The sequence below is a fragment of the Rutilus rutilus genome (genome assembly GCF_951802725.1).
Source record: "Rutilus rutilus genome assembly, chromosome: 11".
NCBI lineage: Eukaryota > Metazoa > Chordata > Actinopteri > Cypriniformes > Leuciscidae > Rutilus > Rutilus rutilus.
This window is the reverse complement of record NC_140216.1, coordinates 22,810,466-22,836,417: the sequence shown is the minus strand read 5'-3', so window position 1 is coordinate 22,836,417 and position 25,952 is coordinate 22,810,466. Positions and strand designations below refer to the sequence as shown.

The following is a 25,952-nucleotide window of genomic DNA, read 5'->3' as shown; positions in this document are numbered from 1 at the left end:
TAATTAGGGCCCGAGCACCGATGGTGAGAGGACCCTATTGTTTTTGCTCCGTTTATTCTTCTTCTTCTTCTTCTTCTTCTTCTTCTTCTCCAAAGTGAATCGCATTTTAGAGGGTCTAAACATGCTCGAAAACTCATGAAACTTTGCACACGCTTCAGAAGTGGTGAAAATTTACGTGTGATATGGTTTTCAAAATTGGGTGGGGCAAATTCGGTAAATTATTGCCCCCACATTTTGCCCCGGCTCTACGTTTCACGTACAGGTATGAAATTTGGTACATACATGTAATGACCCAATACCTACAAAAAAGTCTCTTGGAGCATAGCCCTAAACACAACAGGAAGTCAGCTATTTTGAACTTCCTCCTAGATTTTGTGCATTTTTCGTAATTTCCTGATGTTGTACTTTAACGAACTCCTCCTACAGTTTTGATCTGATCCTCTTCAAATTTGGTGAGTGTAATCTTAAGGCCTTTGCGACGTTAAATTGCGAAGATCTAGAGTTTTCGTCGAAGGGTGTGCCCTCGGCGGCCTGACAAATGTTCACCCAATTTCGGCCTTTTGGTGATATATGCATGATCAGATAAGTTCAATATTAATGTTGTTTGCAGTTCCGATGTTGCTAGGCAACCACAGACAGCCTGCAGTAACTCAGGCATACAATTTCCAATCTGCCCCAAACTTCACATGTTTGATAAGAGTCCTGTCCTGAACACATGACCATGCTCATTATGGTTATAGCAATAGCGCCACCTGCTGGTAGCAGGAAGTGTGGCAAATACAAAATATGCTCGAAAAATCATGAAACTTTGCACACGCTTCAGAAGTGGTGAAAATTTACGTGTGATGTGGTTTTCAAAATTGGGTGGGGCAAAATGGCTTAATTATTGCCCCTACATTTTGCCCCGGCTCTACGTTTCACGTACAGGTATGAAATTTGGTACATACATGTAATGACCCAATACCTACAAAAAAGTATCTTGGAGCATAGCCCTAAACACAACAGGAAGTCAGCTATTTTGAACTTCCTCTCAGATTTTGGGCAGTTTTTGCCATTTCCTGATGTTGTACTTTAACGAACTCCTCCTACAGTTTTGATCTGATCCTCTTCAAATTTGGTGAGTGTAATCTTAAGGCCTTTACTAAAGGCGCCGGGTGGCGGTGGCAGGGGTGTGAGGGCCCTTTTCATCGCTGCTTGCAGTTTTAATTCTTCTTCTTCTTCTTCTTCTCCAAAGTGAATCGCTTTTTAGAGGGCCTAAACATGCTCGAAAACTCATGAAACTTTGCACACGCTTCAAAAGTGGTGAAAATTTACGTGTGATATGGTTTTCAAAATTGGGGGGGGGGGGGGAATTCTGTAAATTATTGCCCCCACATTTTGCCCCGGCTCCTGGTTTCACGTACAGGTATGAAATTTGGTACATACATGTAATGACCCAATACCTACAAAAAAGTCTCTTGGAGCATAGCCCTAAACACAACAGGAAGTCAGCTATTTTGAACTTCCTCTCAGATTTTGGGCAGTTTTTCGTAATTTCCTGATGTTGTACTTTAACGAACTCCTCCTACAGTTTTGATCTGATCCTCTTCAAATTTGGTGAGTGTAATCTTAAGGCCTTTGCGACGTTAAATTGCGAAGATCTAGAGTTTTCGTCGAAGGGTGTGCCCTCGGCGGCCTGACAAATGTTCACCCAATTTCGGCCTTTTGGTGATATATGCATGATCAGATAAGTTCAATATTAATGTTGTTTGCAGTTCCGATGTTGCTAGGCAACCACAGACAGCCTGCAGTAACTCAGGCATACAATTTCCAATCTGCCCCAAACTTCACATGTTTGATAAGAGTCCTGTCCTGAACACATGACCATGCTCATTATGGTTATAGCAATAGCGCCACCTGCTGGTAGCAGGAAGTGTGGCAAATACAAAATATGCTCGAAAAATCATGAAACTTTGCACACGCTTCAGAAGTGGTGAAAATTTACGTGTGATGTGGTTTTCAAAATTGGGTGGGGCAAAATGGCTTAATTATTGCCCCTACATTTTGCCCCGGCTCTACGTTTCACGTACAGGTATGAAATTTGGTACATACATGTAATGACCCAATACCTACAAAAAAGTATCTTGGAGCATAGCCCTAAACACAACAGGAAGTCAGCTATTTTGAACTTCCTCTCAGATTTTGGGCAGTTTTTGCCATTTCCTGATGTTGTACTTTAACGAACTCCTCCTACAGTTTTGATCTGATCCTCTTCAAATTTGGTGAGTGTAATCTTAAGGCCTTTACTAAAGGCGCCGGGTGGCGGTGGCAGGGGTGCGAGGGCCCTTTTCATCGCTGCTTGCAGTTTTAATTCTTCTTCCTCTTCTTCTTCTCCAAAGTGAATTGCTTTTTAGAGGGCCTAAACATGCTCGAAAACTCATGAAACTTTGCACACGCTTCAAAAGTGGTGAAAATTTACGTGTGATATGGTTTTCAAAATTGGGGGGGGGGGGGGGGGGGGAATTCTGTAAATTATTGCCCCCACATTTTGCCCCGGCTCCTGGTTTCACGTACAGGTATGAAATTTGGTACATACATGTAATGACCCAATACCTACAAAAAAGTCTCTTGGAGCATAGCCCTAAACACAACAGGAAGTCAGCTATTTTGAACTTCCTCTCAGATTTTGGGCAGTTTTTGCCATTTCCTGATGTTGTACTTTAATGAACTCCTCCTACAGTTTTGATCTGATCCTCTTCAAATTTGGTGAGTGTAATCTTAAGACCTTTGCGACGTTAAATTGCGAAGATCTTGAGTTTTCGTCGAAGGATGTGCCCTCGGCGGCCTGACAAACGTACACCCAATTTCGGCCTTTTGGTGATATATGCATGATCAGATAAGTTCTCTGTCAATATTGCTTGCAGTTCCGATGTTGCTAGGCAACCACAGACAGCCTGCAGTAACTCAGGCATACGATGTCCAATCTGTCCCAAACTTCACATGTTTGATAAGAGTCCTGTCCTGAACACATGACCATGCTCATATTTGGTTATAGCAATAGCGCCACCTGCTGGTAGAAGGAAGTGTGGCAAATACAAATTACTTTGACAAGGAAGTGTGGCAAATACAAATTACTTTGACATAGTCCTCCTATATTTGCATACTGCCCACCGTGCTCTGTTTTCCTAAAGGCGCCGGGTGGCGGCGGCACGGGTGCGAGGGCCCTTTTCATCGCTGCTTGCAGCTTTAATTGCAAGCAGCGATGATTGCAAGATTTGTTTAATTGCAAACAAATCTCTCCTACTCAGCGATTTATTTACGTCCAAAGCCATGGACTTCTTGTTGCTTACGGAGACTTGGCAACGGGATATGGAATATTATCACCTGAATGAGCTTTGCCCGATGGACTGTGAATTTATTAGCTCGCCAAGACTCACTGGTCGGGGTGGAGGCCTTGCTGTGGTTTTTAAAAAGCGTTTTATCTGCCAGTTAATGAGAGCTGACACGTACTCTTCGTTTGAACTACAGATGACTAAGGTTGGTCGCTCTAATTCAGTTTACTGCATCGTGGTTTATCGGCCACCTGGACCAGTGTCTACTTTTCTTACTGAGTTTTCTGACTTCCTATCATCTGTTATTAAGCTTGACAGAGTGATTATTGCTGGCGATTTTAATATACATGTAGATGATCCTTTGTGTAAAACTGCGTCTGAATTTGTAAATATTACTGAATCGTTTAATTTCATTCAGCATGTCTCTGGCCCTACGCACAGCAAAGGGCATACGCTCGATCTTGTCTTTTCTCATGGTGTTAATATTAATAACATCAGTATTGAAGATGTACTTGTTAGTGACCACAAATGCATTTTATTTGAACTTGTTTGTGATGAGGATCCTCTCCCTGTTAAACGAGAGACCTGCTCACGATTGATCACTCAGAGAAATTATTGTCTATTATTATCACTATTGAGAAATTTTCTGCCGCTTTTGACTCAAGCTCTGTTCTTATTTCAACCGATGTAGACACCTGTGCACAGGCTTTTAATGATCACTGTACCCTGCTGTTGGACAAAGTGGCACCTTTTAAAACTAGAGAAATAGCAGCCGTTAATACATCACCGTGGGTGAATGAAGCCATTCGTAGTTTAAGACGTGTTTGCCGGAAAACCGAGCGCTTATGGAAAGCGACTCAGCTACAAGTCCATCGCGTGTATCTTAAAGATCTTTTTATTAACTTGCATGAAATGATTAAAGAGGCTAGAGCCTCTTATTTTACTAATTTGATATCTGCATGTAAGAAAAAAACTAAGGCTCTCTTTGAAACTATTAATAATATTGTTTCTCCTGGCTCATGTATTGTCCCTGTGTTTTCAAATGGTGACTGCAACCACTTTTTGTCTCACTTTGTGGATAAGGTTAGAGCTGTCAGAGCAAGCTTGGTTCCATCAGCAAACCATCATATAGGTCTAACTGATTATCAAAGACCTTCAATACTGGACTCGTTCTGCCCCATTACGCTGAAAGAAATAATTAAATTAGTGGGCACGATGAGACCTTCACAAAGCCCGGTAGATATCTTACCCGCATCTCTGTTTTTAAAATCCATGAATCATCTTGGCCCATGTTTGGTCTCAATTTTAAATTTGTCTCTTCAATTGGGCAAGGTACCTAATTGTTTTAAACATGCTGTTGTTCAGCCTATCTTGAAAAAGAACAATCTTGATGCAGCTACTTTTAAAAATTATAGGCCTATTTCCAAATTGCCATTTATTTCTAAAATTTTAGAAAAGGTTGTGGCGAACCAGCTGAATAATGTTTTAAATGCGCACAATATCTTTGACAAATTTCAGTCTGGGTTTCGAAAAAAACACTCAACTGAAACAGCCCTTCTTAGGGTCTCAAATGATATTTTGATGGCTGCTGATGGGGGTAAATGCTCTGTGCTGGTTCTCTTAGACCTTAGTGCAGCGTTTGACACTGTCGATCACTGCACTCTGATAGATAGACTGAAAAAAACTGTGGGAATTACTGGGTCAGCTCTGAATTGGTTTTCCTCCTATCTCTCCGACAGGAGTTTTTCGGTGTCCGTAGGGAAATATATGTCAGATTCTGCTCCTTTGTCCTGTGGTGTGCCCCAAGGGTCTGTGCTTGGCCCTCTGTTGTTCAGCCTGTATATGCTTCCTCTTGGGAAGATTATTAGTAGCTTTGGAGAAATATCATATCACTGCTATGCAGATGATATTCAATTATATTTTTCTTTTAACTCTGATAGGCTAGACAAACTGTCCTTGTTGCATAACTGCCTAGCCTCCATCAACAATTGGATGGCAGACAATTTTTTGCAGCTAAACCAAGATAAAACTGAGGTGCTGATTTTTGCTCCTGACAACATTTTTCCCAAGATTAAACTGGCCATTGGGGCTCTATCACCCTCAGAATGTAATGCTGTGCGAAACCTAGGTGTCATTTTCGATAGATCTATGTGTTTTAACAGTCATGTTAAATCTGTGGTTCGTTCCTGTTTTTTCCATCTCAGGAATATCGCTAAAATCAGATCTGTAGTTTCTAATAATGAGATGGAGATGCTTGTTCATGCTTTTATTTCGTCTCGTCTTGACTACTGCAATGTACTGTACACTTGTTTAAACAATTCCTCCATGGACAAATTGCAAGTAGTTCAGAATGCTGCTGCTAGACTTTTAACAAAGACCAAAAGAAGATCTCACATTAAACCTATACTCAAGGCTCTTCACTGGCTTCCAGTTAGTTTTAGAGTGCAATTTAAAATGTTAACCAGTACTTTTAGAGCCTTGCATAATCAAGCTCCGGCGTATATCCAGGATATACTTCATGCCTACACTTCGGGCCGTTCTTTGAGGTCTTCGGGTCAAGATCTTTTAACTGTTCCTAGAACACGTTTAAAAACGAGAGGTGACCGCGCTTTTTGCGTGGTGGCTCCAAGGCTCTGGAACGCTCTTCCATTAGACTTGAGAGCTTTGGACTCTGTAGAAATTTTTAAAACGCACCTAAAGACACATCTTTTTAGACAAGCTTTTAATTAGTTTTATGTTTTCTTTTTTATTGTGGCACATATACTGTATATGTGTAATTTTGTATTGTATGTGCATTTATGTTATGTGTATATTTTTTTATTTTTAACTTTGTGAAGCACTTTGTGACACCATTGTCTGTGAAAAGTGCTATAGAAATAAAGCTTACTTACTTACTTACTTACTTTAATTATTGTTGTAATTGTAACCTTTTTAATAAAATAGCAAAACATATTTACAAGAAAGATGTAAGCAAAATCTTAAATGGTCAATATAAGTCTTCTTCTAAATATATCTTTTGTCCTTGCATTGTGGCTCAGTCAGTGTCACACCTGAATGAATGGCTCATTATGCAGAGTGGGTGGGACATTGTATTCTCAGGTGTAAACTACTCCTCCTTCATGCCCCCCTCGCATATTGGCTTTCCAAGCAAAACCTGTTTTACACAATTTAAATCAATGTATTGGTTTATGTGAACGATAAAGCAAGACTATTTTCACATAATTTTGAAGCCAGAACTCGAAGCGACAACATCCATTAGTCAAAAGTCTTATTGACACATATTTAGTATGAGTTTTGTGGTCTTATTTCAGCAACTTTCATTTAAATTTTTTCCAATAACCACGCATAAACATTATTCTCTTAAAAATACAAACATCTACATTCATGTTGCTCACATATTATGGTAGCCCTGTTTGTGCTATATAGAGTGAATTTACACCTTTGCCATTATCATGTTTATAAATAACTGAAAAAAGCACAAATGTCAGAGCATGTCAGAACATCCCAAGGGCCCCAAAAACACCTTAGACCCCAGAGGGTTAACTAGTTCAATAAAAAAAATACTGGTTCATAAGAACATTTCGTTTGTAAACCAGACTACACTTATTTATATTCTTTTAAACGGCAAACAGTGCTTTTATTTCTGAGTATTGTTGTCTTATTTCAAGTACAAATACACTATGTTGCCAAAAGTTGGGAACACCCCTCCAAATCATTGAATTCAGGTGTTCCAGTCACTTCTATGGCCACAGTTGTATAAAATCAAGCACCTATGCAGACTGCTTCTACAAACATTTGAGAAAGAATGGGTCACTCTCAAGAGCTCAGTGAATTCACCGTGATCGGTTGCCACCTGTGCAATAAGTCCATTTGTGAAATTTCCTCACTACTAAATATTCTACGGTCAACTGTTACTGGTATTATAACAAAGTGGAAGCAATTGGCATCAACAGCATCCCAGCTACGAAGTGGTAGGCCACGTAAAATCACAAGAGCGGGTTCAACACATGCTGAGGCGCACAGTCGCCAATTTTCTGCAGAGTCAATAGCTACAGACCTCCAAACTTCGTGTGACATTTAGATTAGCTCAAGAAGAATGCATTGAGAGCTTCATGGAATGGTTTTCCATGGCCGAGCAGCTGCAGCCAAGCCTTACATCACCAAGTGCAATGCAAAGCGTCAGATGCAGTGGTGTAAAGCACGCCGGTCCATAAAGACATGGATGAGCGAGTTTGGTGTGGAGGAACTTGACTGGCCTGCACAGAGTCCTGACCTCAACCCGATAGAACACCTTTAGGATGAATTAGAGTGGAGACTGAAAGCCAGGCCTTCTCATCCAATATCAGTGCCTGACCTCACAAATGTGCTTCTAGAAGAATGGTCAAAATTTCCTATAAACACACTCATAAACCTTGTGGAAAGACTTCCCAGAAGAGTTGAAGCTGTTATAGCTGTAAAGGGTGGGCCAACTCCATATTAAACCCTACGGATTAAGAATGGGATGTCATTAGAGTTCATGTGCATGTAAAGGCAGACTTCCCAAAACTTTTAGCAATATAGTGCATCTAAAAATGAAATCTAGATGCATTTACTAGAGAAGAAAAACAACATATTAAGTCTTGTTTTCTGTGGGGGAAAATCTAATTGAAGTGCATTTTGCTTTAAACAAGCAAAAATATCTGGCCTGGCTGATCCATGACAGTACCTCTTCCCTCCATGGCCTGCTCCTGAGGGCCGTGGACCCCAATGTCCTAGTGGCCAGCTTCTGCCTCGGGGTGCTGGACGATCTGGATGAGTTTCATGGTAAGTGGTAAGGAGTGCTGGATCTAGGATGTTATTCCTGGAGATCCACGAACGTTCTTCTGGCCGATAGCCCTTCTAGTCCATGAGATACACTAAAAGGCTGTTTAATGCTAAACAGTAATGTGTAAAACTGTGTAAAACATGTTCAGTATGGTGTACCACAAGGCTCATTACTAGGTTGCTGTTCACTCTGTACATGCTACCCTTGGGAGATATCATTAGGAAGCATGGTATTAGTTTTCACGGTTATGCTGATAATACGCAGCTCTATATTTCTTCACACCCTGACGAAACTTACCAATTCACAAAATTAACGGAATGCATAGCTGATATAAAAAAACTGGATGACTAGCAACTTCCTACTACTTAATTCTAAAAAAACAGAGATTCTAATTATTGGACAAAAAACTTCCTCACGTAATAATCTAGAATACTGTCTAACACTTGATGGCTGCTATGTCAAGTCTTCGTCGACGGTTAGGAACCTGGGTGTGCTCTTTGATACCAATCTTTCGTTTGAAAGTCACGTGTCTAGCATCTGTAAAACCGATTTTTTTTTTTTTCAACTTAAAAATATATCAAGGCTAGATCATTGTAATGCTATTATGGGTGGTTGCACTGCATGCTTAATAAACAAACTACAGCTGGTCCAAAATGCAGCAGCTAGAGTTCTTACCAGAACCAGGAAGTATGACCATATAAGCCCGGTTCTGTCAACACTGCATTGGCTCCCGATTAAACATCGTATACATTTTAAAATATTGCTGATCACTTACAAAGCACTAAATGGTTTAGCTCCCCAGTACTTGAGCAAGCTCTTAACGCATTATAGTCCTTCACTATTGCGATCTCAAAAAATTCCAGCCAGTTGACAATACCTAGAATATCAAAATCGACTGCTGGTAGATCCTTTTACTATAAAGCACCAAAACTTTGGAACAATCTTCCTAACATTGTCTGGGAAGCAGACACACTCTCTCAGTTTAAATCTAGACTAAAAACACATCTCTTTGGCCTAGCATACACATAACACATTATAGACTTCTATAATTCAATGTTAGGCTGCGTAGTTTAGGTCAGCCGGAACTGGGATGGACTCCCCATAAATCCTGATGTACTTGTTACATCATAAGAAGGATGGCATCTACGCTAATATTAGTCTCTCTGTTTATCTGAGGTCTACCGCAGTCCACCGGATCCAGGCCGTATCCAGATCTGATGAAGGACCTGCGCCTGGACACGATGACAACACAGTCCTAAAGTGTCAACCAGTCCCTCCCCTGTTTACTGAAATCAGCCGGATCCCGGCCGTATCCAGATCAGATGGTGGACCTGCACCTGGACCCATCCATGACGCATCCCTGAAGTGCCAGCCTCATCAGCCCTGTGAAGGCCTCATCGACACGACAGCCATCAGCACTGATCCTCAACAAACTCATCTCCATTCCAGCGTGATGACTCCGACCTCCATCCAGTTAAATATTCTGAATGTTCTGATCCAATCTGACTTCTGACCTGTAATGCTGCCTGGATCATAATCATACCCTGTTCATTCGTTGGCCAGAGGAGAACTGGCCTCCGACTGAGACCTCTGACTTTTTTCTCCATTTTGTCACCTGATGGAGTTTTGGTTCCTTGCCACTGTTGCCTTGGCTTTTGGCTTGCTTAGTTGGGGACATTTAATATTCAACAATTTTATTGATCTGCCTTACTTAACCCCCTGGGGTCGGCTATCGCGCCGGCGCGTTTTTTTCCGTATGAGTGCAAAAAAAAAATATATATATATATATGCTTGTGTTATACATCAATCGATCCTGTTTAGTGTGTTTTTTTTTTTGTGTATGCTCATAATAAAAACAAAGTGTTGTGCTTTTCGCCAAATAAAGAAAAATAAACATGATGCGAGTTCTGCCTACTCTCTGTCAGTGAAGTCAATTCTGAAACGCGTCCGAAAATGAACTGTAACTCAGCGAATACTCAGTCAAACAGGCATATAGTCACACAGGCATGAAGCTTGAATTCTCTTCTTTTAAATTAAGTATTTTTTATAAAAAACAAATATTCACAGTTTATATAATATGTATGTAAAGAGAGAGATGTCAGTCGTTCTCATCTCAGCTAATTAAGTTTTAATGTGACTCCGCCTACGGAGACCGCGCTATACAAACGCAAATGTGAGGCGATCCATACAAACCTGTGAAACGCCCACATCCGCTGGATAAGGCCGGTGACACACTGGATGCGTGGCGTAAGCGACTCAGCTGTGTGGCGTGTCCGTTTTTATTTCGGCTCCCATGTTAACAGTTTAGAGTTTGCACACTGCCTGTGTGAGACGCGCGTCTCAGGCGCGGCACAAGCCGCGTGGAAAACGTGTGCATGCTAGAAATAGAACCACGCCTATTTTTCACGCGACACGCAAGCGTCTTGGAAGCGTTTCCATGCAAAATTGAATAGGAAAATCTGTTTATTTGTCATTTTGACATGAATACATATTAATAAATGTCCTTTTGATGTTTAAAAGTGTCTAGGTTTTGACATAAATGCAAATATAAATGTAATTTTACAAAATATGATCGATTTTCAAATACTGCTGTATTGAATGAACAGCTTTTAGCAAACTCTATTGCTATACTGAGATGAGGAATATATACTGTATGTGTTTTGTCAAAAATAAAGTCATCAACTAACTAATGAATCCTTTACTTTGAAATACGTATGATAAAATGTATACTTTAGTTTTGAAAGACGTTGACTAGTTTTGAAAAGATTATAAAGTATGTATGTGCATGCATATATATATATATGTGTGTGTGTGTGTATATGAAGAGTTCAGATGCAAAAGCCTCTAAATGCCATCTGAAATTTTCTCCTAGAATGATCATTTTTATGAAGCTTGTATATTTAAGTTAGCTATAGGTGACACACCTGAATGAATGGCTCATTAAGTATGCAGGGGCATTGTCTCACCAGGTGTGAACTACTAAATATGCATGATGCTGTTGGAGCGTTTACGCCCCATCCGCATATTGGCTTTCCAAACTAAAAGTGTTTCACAAAACTAAAATCAATGTATCGTTTTATGTGAATGATTAGGCAGGATGATTTTCACATCATTTTGAAGAAAAAACTCTAGGCGACGACATCCATTAGTCAAAAGTCTTATTGCCACGTATGTGTTTTGTGGCCTTATTTCAGAAACTTTAATTTTTAGTTTTTTCGATAACCATGCATAAACATTATTCTCTCAAAAATGAAAACATGTACATACATGTGGCTCACATATTATGGTAGTCCTGTTTGTGCTATATAGAGTGAATTTACACCTTTGCCATTAATATGTTTATAAGCAACTGAAAAAAGCACAAATGTAAGGGCATGTCAGAACATCTCAAGGACCCCAAAAACACCCCAGACCCCAGAGGGTTAAGGTGGACAATGACGCAATTTTCTTCTAGTAACAAACTTTGTTGTATTATTTTCGTGTTATCACTGTGAAGCTGCTTTGATACAATCTGCATTGTAAAAAGTGCTATATAAATAAAGGTGACTTGACTTGACTTGTAAAACTGTGTAGACTGCTCCATCTTCCAGAATCAGAGGAAGGAGGGTTCCTCTGTTAGGCCAGGCTCTGTGGGGGAGAAACAGACACAGGTGAGTGATGGGGTTTAAGCAGTAAAACATGAAATGAAGGTGGATCCTGTAGTGCAGCGTCTCACTCTCTCAGAGCCAATGATCGACAGGAGGGGCATCCGATGGTTCCCCGAACCCCAGGAACAGTGGAGGCTGGTAGCTGAGCATGCACTAGAAGGGAGTGAGTCCGGGTTTCAGGCTGACAAAGGGAGTTCTGTGCATACTCGGCACAGCCTAAGAATTGTGTCCAAGGGTTCTGGTGGCCATGGCAGAAGGTTTCTTAGGCACATGGATGGAGTCGTGCCATGCTCCCCTGCTGCTGAGACAGCACTGCTCCTACCCCAGTGGTGGACTCATCGACCTCTGCGACAAATGGATTGTTGGAGTCTGGATGGATCAGGAGCGGTGCGCTGGTGAAGGCTTCTTTGAGGCTCTGGAAAGCCTGGGTCGTGGCAGGTGTCCAGGACAGGGACTTGGGCTTGTTTTTGAGGAGGTTTGTTGGTGGACTGATGATGTAATTCTGGATGAAACAACAATACAAGTTAGCAAAATCTAGGAAACCCTGGAGTTCTCTGATGCTTGAGGATGTTGGCCAGTTGTGTACCGCATTGACCAATACCAGCGGTGGAATTCTTCAGAACCAGGAAGGGAATCGCTGTGGAATAGTCCGACTTGCAACTGGATGGGTCCTACTAAATATATCACATAGATTGGACTTGGTAATGGGTCTTGGTGGGCCTCTTGACGTTAATCTGTCGGCAGATGGTCCCAGAGATGACGTTTCCGGCTGATGCAGAGTCAAGGAGGGCGAGTACTGGAAGAGAGAGATTAGGAGCAGTAAGGTGAATGTGAGACGAGTGTTATCCAGTTGCATTGGCTCTGGTTCTGGAGAGCTGGTATTCTCTGGCTGGCAAGGTTTATGCGGGGATGGTTGGCCCTTTAGGTCTTCTAAACAAGGCAGCATACGATGATCGGTGCGGATGGAGAACTGGATGAATCTTTCAACGCTGATCGTTTCATCATATGCAGTGAGATGCAGTCACAGCCTGGTGTTTAATCCCTGCCGATTGGTGGTAAGGAGCAAGCGCTTGTTCCATCCGCTGGCTGCGGCGAGGGTTCTAAATTGAAGAGCATATTCACTTACAGACATTTTTCCTTGATGAAGATGATAATTTCTGACCAACTGAAGAATCACCATTGGGAATTCCAAACACCTTGCAGAAATGAGTGGTGAAATTAGAAGTGGTGTCAGAAAGTAATCGCTTGAGCGCATCCACAACCTCCTAGAATGGACCCGGGTTGCTCATCCTCAAAGCGTTTTGTATCTTAGCATGTGTTGCCAGCCACCAACTTCATACTGGCCCTTATAACACAGTATTCAATGTCCCTAATAATTATTGGTCACTCATTGGCCGAAGTGACAAAAAAACGTTCACATTGTTCAATAAAAATTGTAACATCAGCAGACTTTTTTGAATCACCAAACTGAGGAAAATCCACATGAATAGGAGGCTTTACCAAAGTGGCTTGAGACATGACTCCTGGACTGCCTGCTCGGCCACTAATTGCAGTAGGCATAGAGCTATCTCGTCCAGGACAAACAGCTCCTTTGAAAATTCCTCTTAAGCTCTTCTTCTCACTTATCTCTGCGCTGAAGACATGCTACTAGTGTCTCATCTAAATGTTTCAATTTGTCAACTACATGCTGTTTCAAGTTTTCAGCCACTCTATCTATTAAAGCAGGAACTGCCTCTTCTTTATTCAAAATGCTTATGGTGTTCTTCTAGAATATCCAGATGTTCTCTCTGAGAAGCTCTATCTGCTTATATATTGTATTTACTCCCATCTCTTACCACAGGCTCCTCTTCCTCTCTCTGATCTATATACATCTCATTTAGGAGACTAGCAAGTTCACTGACCACATTTCGTGGTGTTTTAACAATGCTTTGGTCATGGGCCATTAGGGCGTTGGATTGGTCGAAATCTTGACTAAACTGAACTATCCTTGCCATATTTTCCTCTGACATTATCCTATCCATTATTTCACCCTATTTTAATGTTTTCTTTAATACTGGTTTTGTGTAATGATACTATAATTTAGTTAACTGCTGTATACAAATAATTTACAAATACATTTGCAATGCTGTACATCTCATGAATATCAAAGAAATAGTAATAATAATAATAAACCTACTAAAACAACATACTGACAACCTCAAAAAAAAAAAAAAACTATACTTATTTCTTGTCATGTCAACTCTCGAGAGATTGGTATGTAATAGAGATTGGCATGGTAATGGATATGGCAATGTTAATGCATTTGGTCTTGAATAGATCTGCTTTGCTACTTGCTATTGCAAATACCTTCACAGACATTGCTGTGAGCATGTAAGACATGCTGCTGCCGCCCATGTAACATGCATGAATTAACCCCATAGCAGATCTATACAGGTGGAGCTGGGGAAGGTGGATGGTTTCTCAAAGTGTGCTACAGACAGTAACAGCAAACAATGGCAAGTATTTGAATGTTTGAGCAGCAAGCTCATTGGTCGCCGATGCAACAGCAACCAATCAGCTGTGCTATGTAGATAACGACATGATTGCTACCAATCAGTTAATGATCTAGCAGCCTGCACCATTCAGAGTTTCATGCCAGAACTATGTAAGGGCGTTTCTTCAACTAGGGGCACTTTTAGGCTTGTGAAGTTGAATAAAAAAAACTTGTTCAAAAGTCACGTCACACAGTCTCATAAGTTTAAATAATTTGTCTAGTTTTAAGGTCTGTAAGAGGACAAACTTAGATTACAAGAGAAATTGTTAATATTTTACATTTTTTTCCGACCTGCAATGAACAAATGTAATTTCCACCACATCTCAATATACAGCTGTTATTTAAAAACAGAATAACTTATGCCACTCAAGAATTGTCTAAGATCATTTTTGTAACTAGTTTTATCAGTTTTTCCACAATGTACAATAATTATATATTTGTCAATGAGATAAATTAACTGCCCTAAGGACCAAATGGCGAACTGTACACCTGTCACACTCTGAAATTTAATATTGGTTTGAGCAAGAGCTTATTAGAAAATAAATAACTTGAATTTTTATATTAAGTAGAGCATGATCTCGTAAATTGTGGATACATTTTTAATGTGTGATGAGAACTTTTTAAATGTTTTTCAAAAATGTGTGTGGTGATGGAAATGACAGGGTGGTGGTGGAAATGACAATGAATTAATGTGAATGTAGAGAAACATTAATATTTAGAGAAATATTTATTTGAAAAACTCTTAAACACATCACACTCAGTAAACTCAATTCACAAAGTCAATCTACTCTTGCAATCCATATCAATTGTACTTTGTAATCATAAATGTCATTTCCACCACATGCTGTCATTTCCACCACAGAGGGCAGTGTGGTGGAAATGACATTTCTGTAGTTTTTTGTGAAAAAATGGAAGATAGCTTCACTGATCAGCTTTGAATTAATACTCAGCATTTCATGCATGCAAAATACTTGTATTTAACTTAATTTTTTTTTTACTTTTTAAAAACACCCTTGAAGGTACAGCATGTTTCCACTACATGCTGTCATTTCCACCACAGAGGGCAGTGTGGTGGAAATGACTGTGGTGGAAATGACATTTCTGTAGTTTTTTGTGAAAAAATGGAAGATAGCTTCACTGATCAGCTTTGAATTAATACTTAGCATTTCATGTATGCAAAATACTCTTATTTAACTTATTTAACACCCATGAAGGTACAGCATGTTTGGAAATGACGTAGAATAAATATATTAACTGATCAAGCAATATTTACCTTGATTTTTCTTATTTTGTTCTTGATGAAAATTTAAAATTACCTCCATGTCCAACATGTGCTCTGATGTCTCTGAACATTTCCATAGAAACCACCTAAACAATCTTTCACACAAACTTTTTAAAGGGACATTACAGTGTTGTGGTGGAAATGACACCAATACTGTGCGACAGCTATGTTTTGTATAAAAAGTAATATTGATGGCAGAGCATGTGAGCGGAGTGGAGCGGTGAGAATCTCCGCTCATCGCTCACTGAACTGTTCACCCCTCCGCTCCCCCGCTCAAAGCTACATCAGGCCGCTCCGCTCATTTTCGCTCAGCGCTCAACGCAGTTTGCTTCGCGCTCCACTCAAATCACCCCCGCTCGCTCCAAAAAAGGAAAAAAAAATCAACATTCATATCACTTGTAGCGGTCCCCAACCTTTTTTGCGCCACGGACCGGTTTAAAATCAGACAATATCAGACATGGACCGGCCTTCAAGGTGTGTGGCGAATAAATACGACAAAAATGATTAAAATGATACGACTGGCATAAAAACTGGGGTATTTTTTTAAATAGCCTATAATAATAAACGTGAATCCAATGTGTAGGCCTACTCGCAACTTTATTAACAGCGTCCTCTAACATCGCGCAGGCAAATGAGAAAGTCTGAAAACAAACAAAATGCCCCCAAAAGAAAAAAATCTCTATGTTTTCAGTGCTGATGCGTTCACGTAACATGTAAGGGCACCTAAAAGCTGTCACAATGAACCGGCAAAATGATTATGAATATGTAAAATATAGCAGAAGACATTTTAATTTTTTTTATGTCTGTCGGCTGGAAAGATGCTGACTCGTGATCTTCGCAGTAGTGAACGCGCCTGAGAGAAATGCACATTTCATACGGGAGAGCAGTCTGTTTTCTTTCGTTTTGAATTGTTCTGTTTAAAAGTAGACATTTCAAGTTTTATATATATGTCTCAGGTGTGTGAGGCAAGTAGGCTATACGCTGGTTCATTCATGAGACAAACTCCACGTTCACGCCGGCGCCTTCGTATCGTGGTTATCTATTTTCTAATATATTTACTTCTTATTAAATCCAGACAATTGGTTGATGAAACCTTGATTAAAATTAAGATACAATTAATACAAAACGAAATTAAATTTAAAGACAGGCTTTGTGCTTTCTGTTTGAGGTCTGAGTGAAAGTTTTAAAGCAGTCTTAGTGCCGCTTTCAGAGCGCTCACGTCCGTAACAGAGAACTGTCCCGTCCATAACATTTTTTTTTTTTTTTTTTTTTTGTATAAATTTCTAAATAAATGTGACTTATAGTCCAGTGCGAGGCTAGGCCTATGTTTTTTCTTCTTCATGGCGCATTTTTTGACTGATGCGCCTTATAGGCTACTCCGGAGCGACTTATATTGATAGGCTACACCTGTATGAATTCTCATTTTACTTTTTGAACTCCATTATTGAGCCGAGTTTTGCCTGAAAATAGTCTACTGTTGATGACTGTGCAAGACAAATGGATTCAGGGTCAGGCTTGAGCTTGACTGAGCATGCTTCAGACTCGTGGTGTGAGCGGAGCGGAGCGAAATTGGAGCGGGAAATGCGACGCTCCGTCCTTTTGAAATTGCCGCTCTGCGCTCTGTCCAAGATCCGCCCGCTCGCGCTCCCCGCTCGCTCCCGCTCCACTCCGCTCACATGCTCTGATTGATGGTGGTCTCACATTAAATACTATAATGTATTTTAATTATTTTACTACTGCTTAATTTAGGTATATTAATAGTTACCAGAGAAGTCATACTTTTAATCTGTATTTTCATTGTTGAAGTTAAAAAGTCTGGGTGTGCGACAAGGAGAAAACAGTGATTTTGAAACCTATAAGGAGGTTGAAAAGTATGAAAAAATCATAATAGAAAGGTAGTAAAAAGTTTTTAAGGAGGTTTTATTGTTAGTTTGAAAAAGAAAGAGGATTTTGTCCAAAATTGTATGTATTTTAAAAAATATGACCAAAGTACATAAAAGTGCCCATAGTCTAAGAATCACCCGTAAATATCACAAACCAAATGACATCCAATCCCCACACGGGCCACCAATCTGTAACAAACCTCTTGTATTTAATAATAATAAGAGTGCGTACAGCACACTTCAAGGGCAATGGGTGGATTTGGTTGCAAATAAATAGCATATATAAATATACTAGATAAATTAAAGATCATAACTTTTAAATATCAAATAAAAAAAAACACAAAACCATGATTTATTTCAACAGCATGCGTGTATTAACAAAATTCCCCTCAGCCAACAAACATTTATGACTTATCGTCATTCACAAACAAACATGATAGACTCAAAGACACCATCATGTTAGCAACACCACAGCATAGGATTCTCAAAGTCCATTCCTTGTTAGTCCAAAAATAGCTTTTATTGAAACCAAGTCAAGAGAACGACTCGTTTTGGAATGTGCCTATTTATGATGTCATAGTGTCACGATCAGGTTTAGATGAACGAAAGGTTCTTTAATAAAACACTCAGGTAATCTAATAGCAGGAAGGTAACGTAACAGTGTTTGATACACAGACAATACCGGACAAGGAGTGCAGGTGAAGGAACAACTTAACCCCCTGAGGTAGGCTCGCTTTTTTTCTTATCAGGTCAAACGTGACTTTGATCTTACAAACAAGTTTCATACATCAATCGATCCTGTTAAGTGTGTATTATTTTTGTGTATACTCACAACAAAAATAAAGTGTTGTGCTTTTTGCCAAATAAAGCAAAATAAACATGATGCGAGTTCTGCCTACTCTCTGTCAGTGAAGTCAATTCTGAAACGCGTCCGAAAATGAAAAATAACTCAGCGAATACTCAGTCAAACAGGCATACAGACACACAGGCATGAAGCTTGAATTCTCTTCTTTTGAATGAAGTAATTTATATAAAACAAATATTTTAAGTTTATGTAATATGTATGAAAAGAGAGAAATGTCAGTCATTCTCATCTCATCTCATTTAATTTTTATGTGACCCCGCCCACGGAGTCACATTTGCGCTATTCAAACGCAAATGATCAAATGAGGCAATCCATGCAAACCTGTGAAACGCCCACATCAGCTGGATAACACACACCGCGAGTTATCAGAGTCATGTACTTTACAACGCTGTGAGGAATAATACTATCTTAATAATAATCCTGGAAAATTTACCTCAGAAGTGCTGGAAGTTTCATTTCAAGGAGCAACAGATCCAGCTGAGGAATAGGTCAGTTCAATATTTGCTTTGTTCTAATCGCAAGTGTCTGTACACGCAAAAAGACTGTTTAAATATGAATCGCGTTTCAGTGTACGAATGAATGAATGCACAGATGCGCGCTGTTGTGTAGCTACCACAGCTGGCAAAAAAAAATGGTTTCAAAATGAATCGCGTTTTTGTGTGTGAATGAATGAACAGCTTTTACCAAACTCTATTGCTATACTGAGATGAGTTAAAATAAATATGATAAAATGTATACTTTAGTTTTTACAAATAAAGATTACACTGGTTATTGTTCATTTTAATTGTTGTTGTAATTGTATAACCTTTTTAATAAAATAGCAAAAATATATACAAGGATAGATGTAAACAAAATCTTAAAAGGTCAATATAAGCCTTCTCTTTAAATAATTTTGGGTAGAGAATATATTCCAAAACATTCTGAAAATACAGTATGAGAACAATTAACTGCACAATTACTAGAAATGTTTACCTTGGATATTATACAATTTGCAAGCACAATTTGTGAAAAAAACAACAACTGTGTTTCCAACTGTGAACCAATTTTATATATATATATATATATATAGTCCTTGCATTCTTTCTTCAGGCTCAGTGACACACCTGAATGAAAGGCTCATTAAGTATGCAGCCCCATTATGCGGGGCCATTGTCTCCTCAGGTGTGAACCACTATATATTCATGATGGTGTTGGATCGTTGACGCCCACTCGCATATTGCCTTTCCAAACAAAAAGTGTCTTACAAAATTTAAATCAATGTATTGTTTTATGTGAATGATTAGGCAGGATGATTTTCACATCATTTTGAAGAAAAAACTCTAGGCGACAAAATGCATTATTCAGAAGTCTTGTGGACACATATTTAGAATGTGTTTTGTGGCCTTATTTCAGAAACTATAATTTTTTGTTTTTTCAATAACCATGCATAAACATTATTCTCTCAAAAATACAAACATGTACATACATGTTGCTCACATATTAGGGTAGCCCTGTTTGTGCTAAATAGAGTGTAATTACACCTTTGCCATTAATATGTTTATAAGCAACTGAAAAAAGCACAAATGTCAGGGCATGTCAAAACCTCTCAAGGACCCCAAAAACACCTTAGACCCCAGAGGGTTAAGAAGGAACACATATGAGGATAATTAATCACATACAGCTGACAAATATGAGCTAATGATAACAGTAACCAAGGAGACAAACGAGTGGCGGGAATCACATGACACAGAAAAATGAAAAAAAAATTAAAGTCAATGAAAACGAAATTTAAACAGAACAGAATGGTGATACATAGATAGGTGAAAGACCACCTCTGCAGAAGAAGATCAACATCTATTTCTACATTTTTACCACTGTAGCCCTGTCCACTTATTCGCTTATGACAAGTAGTCAAGTCAAGTCAAGTATATTTGTATAGCGCTTTTCACAATACAGATTGTATCAAAGCAGCTTCACAGTATTAAATTAAAATAATACAACAAGGTTTGTTTCTAGTGGAATTTATTGATTGATAAAATCAAATTAAATATCCCCAGAATATCCCCAACTGAGCAAGCCAAAGGCAACAGTGGCAAGGAACCGAAAAACTCCATCAAGTGACCTAATGGTGTCCTAAAACTCCATCAGGTGACCCAATGGAGAAAAAAAAACCTTGGGAGAACCCAGGCTCAGTCGGGGGCCAGTTCTCCTCTGGCGTTTATTAACTAGAGGCCGGATTGTAATTTGAACTGTAAGATTAAAAATATTATATGAATGCCTGGCAGAAGAGATGCGACTTTAATCTAGTTTTAAACTGGGAGAGCGAGTCTGAGCAACGAACACTATCAGGAAGGCTATTCCAGAGTTTTGGAGCTAAATGTGAAAATGCTCTCCCTCCTTTGGTGGATCTGGATATCCTAGGTATGACCAAAAGCCTTGAATTTAGTGATCTTAAAGTGCGCGATGGATTATAGTGCGATAGAAGATCCGTTAAATAGAAGTCAGTAGCAATGCCTTGTAATTAATACAGAACTTTATAGGTAACCAATGCAGTGATGATAAAATCGGTGTTATATGATCATATTTTCTTGATCTAGTAAGAACTCTAGCGGCGGCATTTTGGACTAACTGTAGCTTGTTTATTGAGGATGCAGGACAACCAGCTAATAAAGCATTACAGTAATCTAGTCTCGAGGTCATGAATGCATGAACTAACTTTTCTGCATCAGAAACTGATAGCATATTACGTAGCTTAGCAATGTTTCTAAGGTGGAAAAAGACAGTTTTTGTAACATATGAAATATGATTTTTGAAAGACAGGTTGCAGTCAAGTATAACACCCAGGTCTTTTACTGTAGAGGATAAAGTAACAGGACATCCTACGATGTTAAAGTTGTATTGCGAGAGGTTTTGTGGGCGGTTTTTTGAGCCGATGATTAGTACCTCTGTTTTGTCTGGATTTAATAAAAGAAAATTACGCGTCATCCAATCTTTTATATCTTTAACACACTCTGTCAATTTGGATAATTTAGCGTTTTCATCTGGCCGTGATGAAATATATATTTGAGTGTCATCAGCATAACAATGGTGTATATATTATAATATTAATAATATAATATTTATATATTATAAAATATAAAACGTATAATATTTCCAAGTGGCATCATATATACTGAGAATAACAGAGGGCCTAACACAGATCCCTGCGGCACTCCATAGTTTACTGGAGTTATGATCGATTTTTCTCCATTTAAATAGACAAAATGGTAGCGGTAAGATAAGTATGATCTGAACCAGCTTAATGCTTGTCCTTGAACACCAGTATAATTTTGTAGTCGATCTAAGAGTATTGTGTGATCTATAGTATCGAACGCAGCACTAAGATCAAGTAGTAGGTAAATGACATGCTAACACTGGATCGATCAACTAAGCGATAAACATGCCTTTGAAGAATGCAAAATGTTGTGCAGTGCCAGATTTTGGAAAAACACAGGAACTGCATAACCTTCCTTTTGACGCTGGATTTGATGATAGACTGAAATGAACCCCCTGGGGTTGGCGAACGCGCTGGCATGTTTTTTTTGTTTTTTTTTAACATAGCAGCTGGACTTTAAACACTTTGTCATACAGAAACATGTAATACTGTACATCATTCAAAAGTTTTATTTGTGTACACTCACAATAATGACAAAACTGCTCTTGTAAAATAAAGAAAAGAAACAGGGGCTGCTTTCTGCAGTCTCAGTCTCTGAACTTTTCTCTAAAATGCATCACAAAAATGAACTGAAACTCAGTGAATACTTGCCACACAGACATGAGAGATATGTCTTTAGAAAGCTTGAAGTACCTTTAAAAATATTCTCAAATATTCTCTGTTTATGTAATCTATATGAAACCATGAGAGGTTTCATCCATGTGAGCCATGCAAACCTGTAAACGCCCCCATCACCTCGATAAACAATGCATCAAGCTTCATCATTCTCCTGCTTTTCTTTGAGTTTGGAAGAAGACGCGCTTTAAGAAGTCGTAAATTTACCTCAGAAAAAGAACGCGATGCAATGTGCAGCTTGCTCCAAAAGGATATCATCTGTAAGTCATTTATTCTTACTGACACCAGTTAACGTGTTATTGTTACACAAGTTGGACAAGTTACTCCCAAAATGTAATGCATTATATATTACTAGTTATTGTAATTAGTTACATTACAATATTACTGTGTAGCGCGGCCACATAAGGGATGAATGTTTATATTGCAGAGTATTATTCAAATGAATATTATAAGACAGCTGCCATATGTTATAAGTATTCTACCTGTGTTGATTGCCCGGACATGTGGTTGCGCTCCCGTTTTACTCACGCGAGAGTTCTGTCGCGGAGCTCCAGGGAATCCCAGTGACGTCAGTCGAATCAGCTGTATCACTTGACTTCCGTTTAAAGGAGCGGAAAAAACCCGTCGTACGGTAGCTACTTTTCAGTGCTCAGAGATTTGCGATCGATCGCTGGATTATCACACATATCAAGCTGTTCAAGACTGTGACTGGAAAACTTCATTGTGGAATCATCAGTACTTTGGATTTTTTGCCTTTGGGATTTCGTCACAGGACAGCGTTGCCTCTCATCGAGCTCCCAGACTTAAAAGAATCAGCCGGTGAGGCCGATTCAACTACACACACACACACACTCACACACACACACGTACAGTACATTGTACGGGACTAATACGGACAATTTACCTGCTTAAATTACTATTTGTTTGTTGTTTTTCTTTATATGAGTTGTGTATACTGTATATTACTTGATACAGTTTGATGTTTTTTTCTTATTATTGTAAATACACTTTGGGGTTAAACCAAATTGACGTTATCCAAGAGTTTTATTTTGATAAACATTCAAACATAACTTTAAAGAAGGGTCAAGACCGTAAAGTTTGTTGTGTATGATCACCTATAGTCTAGGCTGAGCGTTACATATTGGTGGCCCGTACGGGGACCCTTTATTATTGTGTTTGTTTGTGGAGTTTCTCTTTTTTTTTTTCAATTTGCAATATGGATGTGAATAATTCTGATGCAGTTGCAGAAGTTGTTAATACTGCTGATGTTAATACTGATGACCCAGTTACATCTGAAAATGTACAAAATGATACTGATGCGGCAGATTTTACTGCAGGCCCATTTGTGACCAGGCGTAATCCTACTGCAGAAATAACTTCAATGATTAGCTCATTGTACATTTCTGATTCTGAACACTCCGATGATGATGAAGATGATGAGAGTTGTCTGCAAAATGTTGAGATGGTACAATCATTACAATCAGAAATAACTCAATGTAAAGTGGATTTATTGGCCCTCAATAACAAAGTACATACTTTAGAACAAGATTTCAAACAGTCAATGGACAGTACATTAAATCGGGAAACAAGCTTCAGGCAGGCCGTAGATACTAGCTTGGCAGGGTTGGAGGATTATTTTGTAAAGGCGCTGGAAAAATTAGAAAGGGCCGTAACAGATTGTTTTCTTAGGAGAGATGCTAAATGGGAAAGTCAAATGAGAAAATTGAGGCTCACTAGCACTCCCACACTCTCCAGATTACGGGCATTCTCGCCTGATGCCTCCCACTTTTCTTCTGTCCCTTATCCACCGACCTTAGTTCCAGTATCTAGAGAGAAAATTCCCATTCATACACCGCTCAACGATACTTATGACATTCAACATCCTAGGATTGCGCAAATCCCTAATGTGCTTACCTCCTCAGTAGTGGCTGGCTCATCCTCATTCTGTGGCCGACCTCCTGTCCGCATAGATTTCCCCTCTTTCGGCGACTCCTGTGAGACGGCGGAGGTGCTCAACTTCATCGAGCAATGTGAGAACTTCCTGGAGATCCGACCCCTTCCCAGTGCTGAACTCCTAGGAACCTTGAGCACAGTGCTGAAGGGACCCGCTCTGAGCTGGTGGAAGGCGGAAAAGGTCAAGGTAACGGACTGGAGATCCTTCAAAAAGGCATTCATGGCTGCTTTTCTTTCAGACGATTACCTCTCAGAAGTGGAGGAAAAGCTGAGGACAATGGTTCAGCAGCCAAGACAACGCCTGAGGGACTTTGCATATGACTACCGGGCCCTATGTCTGAAATGGAAACCAGAGATCTCTGAAGAGGAACTAGTAAATCGTATACTTAACAACATCAACCCCAGGGTGGCCGGGTGTATGAGGGGAACAGTCAACTCGGTTGAGCAGCTGGTGAAAGTTGGATCTATGGTGGAAAAGGACCACATGGGAGCCAAAGACTACTGGCAAAAAGTCGGCACTCAGAGTAACAAAGAAAAGACCAACAAGAAATCTGCTGAACGTACCTTCAACAAAAACCTGGCCGGAGTAACAATAGCACAACCACATCCAGTGTCATCTCTCCTGGTGGTGCCTGTAAGGGTGAATGGCAAAGAAGTAAAGGCGGTATTAGACACAGGTAGCACTTACACTTTAATGCAAGAAAACCTGTGGAATCAGTTGAAAGGTGAGATTCCATCAGTCGTTACCTCCAGCCCACAGAGGTTCATTATGGCGGACGGAACGATTCACCAGTCCAAAGACCTGCAAAGGATTAGGTTTCAATGGCATGACCAAGAATGCAGTATGGATACTTATATCCTGAAAGACACTCACCTCGCCTTTCCTCTTATTGCTGGTCTGGATTTCCTGAGGGCTACGGGAGCGGTCCTGGAAGTGGGACTAAGCAGATATGGGTTAAGATCTGACAAAGGATATACCTATTACCCTTTCTTGCCATCACAGATTCCAACAGGTCCAGCTACCCTGTCTAGTCAAGATCTTTCTCATAGGTCTGCGAAGCTGAACTTATACTATGCCTTACCATCAAGTGGTAGACTTCCCGAACTCATGTCTGTTTCCCCCGAGATCACTACGTGGGACTCTGACAATCAGGAGGAGTTATTGAAGTTGATCTCTGCTTGGCCACGTACCACCTCTAACACCCTGGGTAAGACGTCAATAGTACAGCACAAAATCACATTATCGGATGACATACCTCTCAAATCCCGGGCATACAGAGTTTCTCCTCTTAAGAAGCAGATTATTGAGGAGCAAGTAGATCAGATGCTGCGAGATAAAATCATTGAACCTTCCTTCTCGCCTTGGTCTTCACCTGTGGTCCTGGTCCCCAAACCTGATGGCTCATACAGGTTCTGTGTGGATTATAGGAAGCTTAACAGCAAGACCGTACCTGACGCTTACCCAATGCCGTTGATTCACGACATTCTTGAATCCCTGGAAGGAGCCTCCTGGTTTAGTTCCTTGGACCTGCAGTCTGGGTACTGGCAGGTGGAGATGGACGACCAGAGTAAGGAGAAAACTGCTTTTATCTCCACCAAGGGGTTATTTCAATTCAAGTCAATGCCATATGGGCTCAGAAATGCCGCTGCTACTTTCCAACGGTTGATGGAGAGAGTTCTGTCTGATTTGAGGGGGAAAATTTGTTTCGTTTATATTGACGACATCATCATCTATTCAAAATCAATAGAACAACACATTCAACATTTCAACATGGTTCTCCATAGACTTACCCAAGCCAACCTGACGCTGAACATGAAGAAATGCCACTTCTTCAAGCGACAGCTCAAATTCCTCGGCCATATAGT

At 39.8% G+C, this 25,952-nt stretch overlaps 1 protein-coding gene across 1 annotated transcript in view; it reads left to right on the top strand.

The window, feature by feature from the left end:
- Window positions 1-25,952, top strand: part of LOC311299308 (retinoic acid receptor beta-like) — a gene marked incomplete at its 3' end in the record, with an annotated part of 380,652 nt that overhangs the window by 137,438 nt on the left and 217,262 nt on the right. The gene's annotated exons all lie outside the window — the stretch shown is intronic.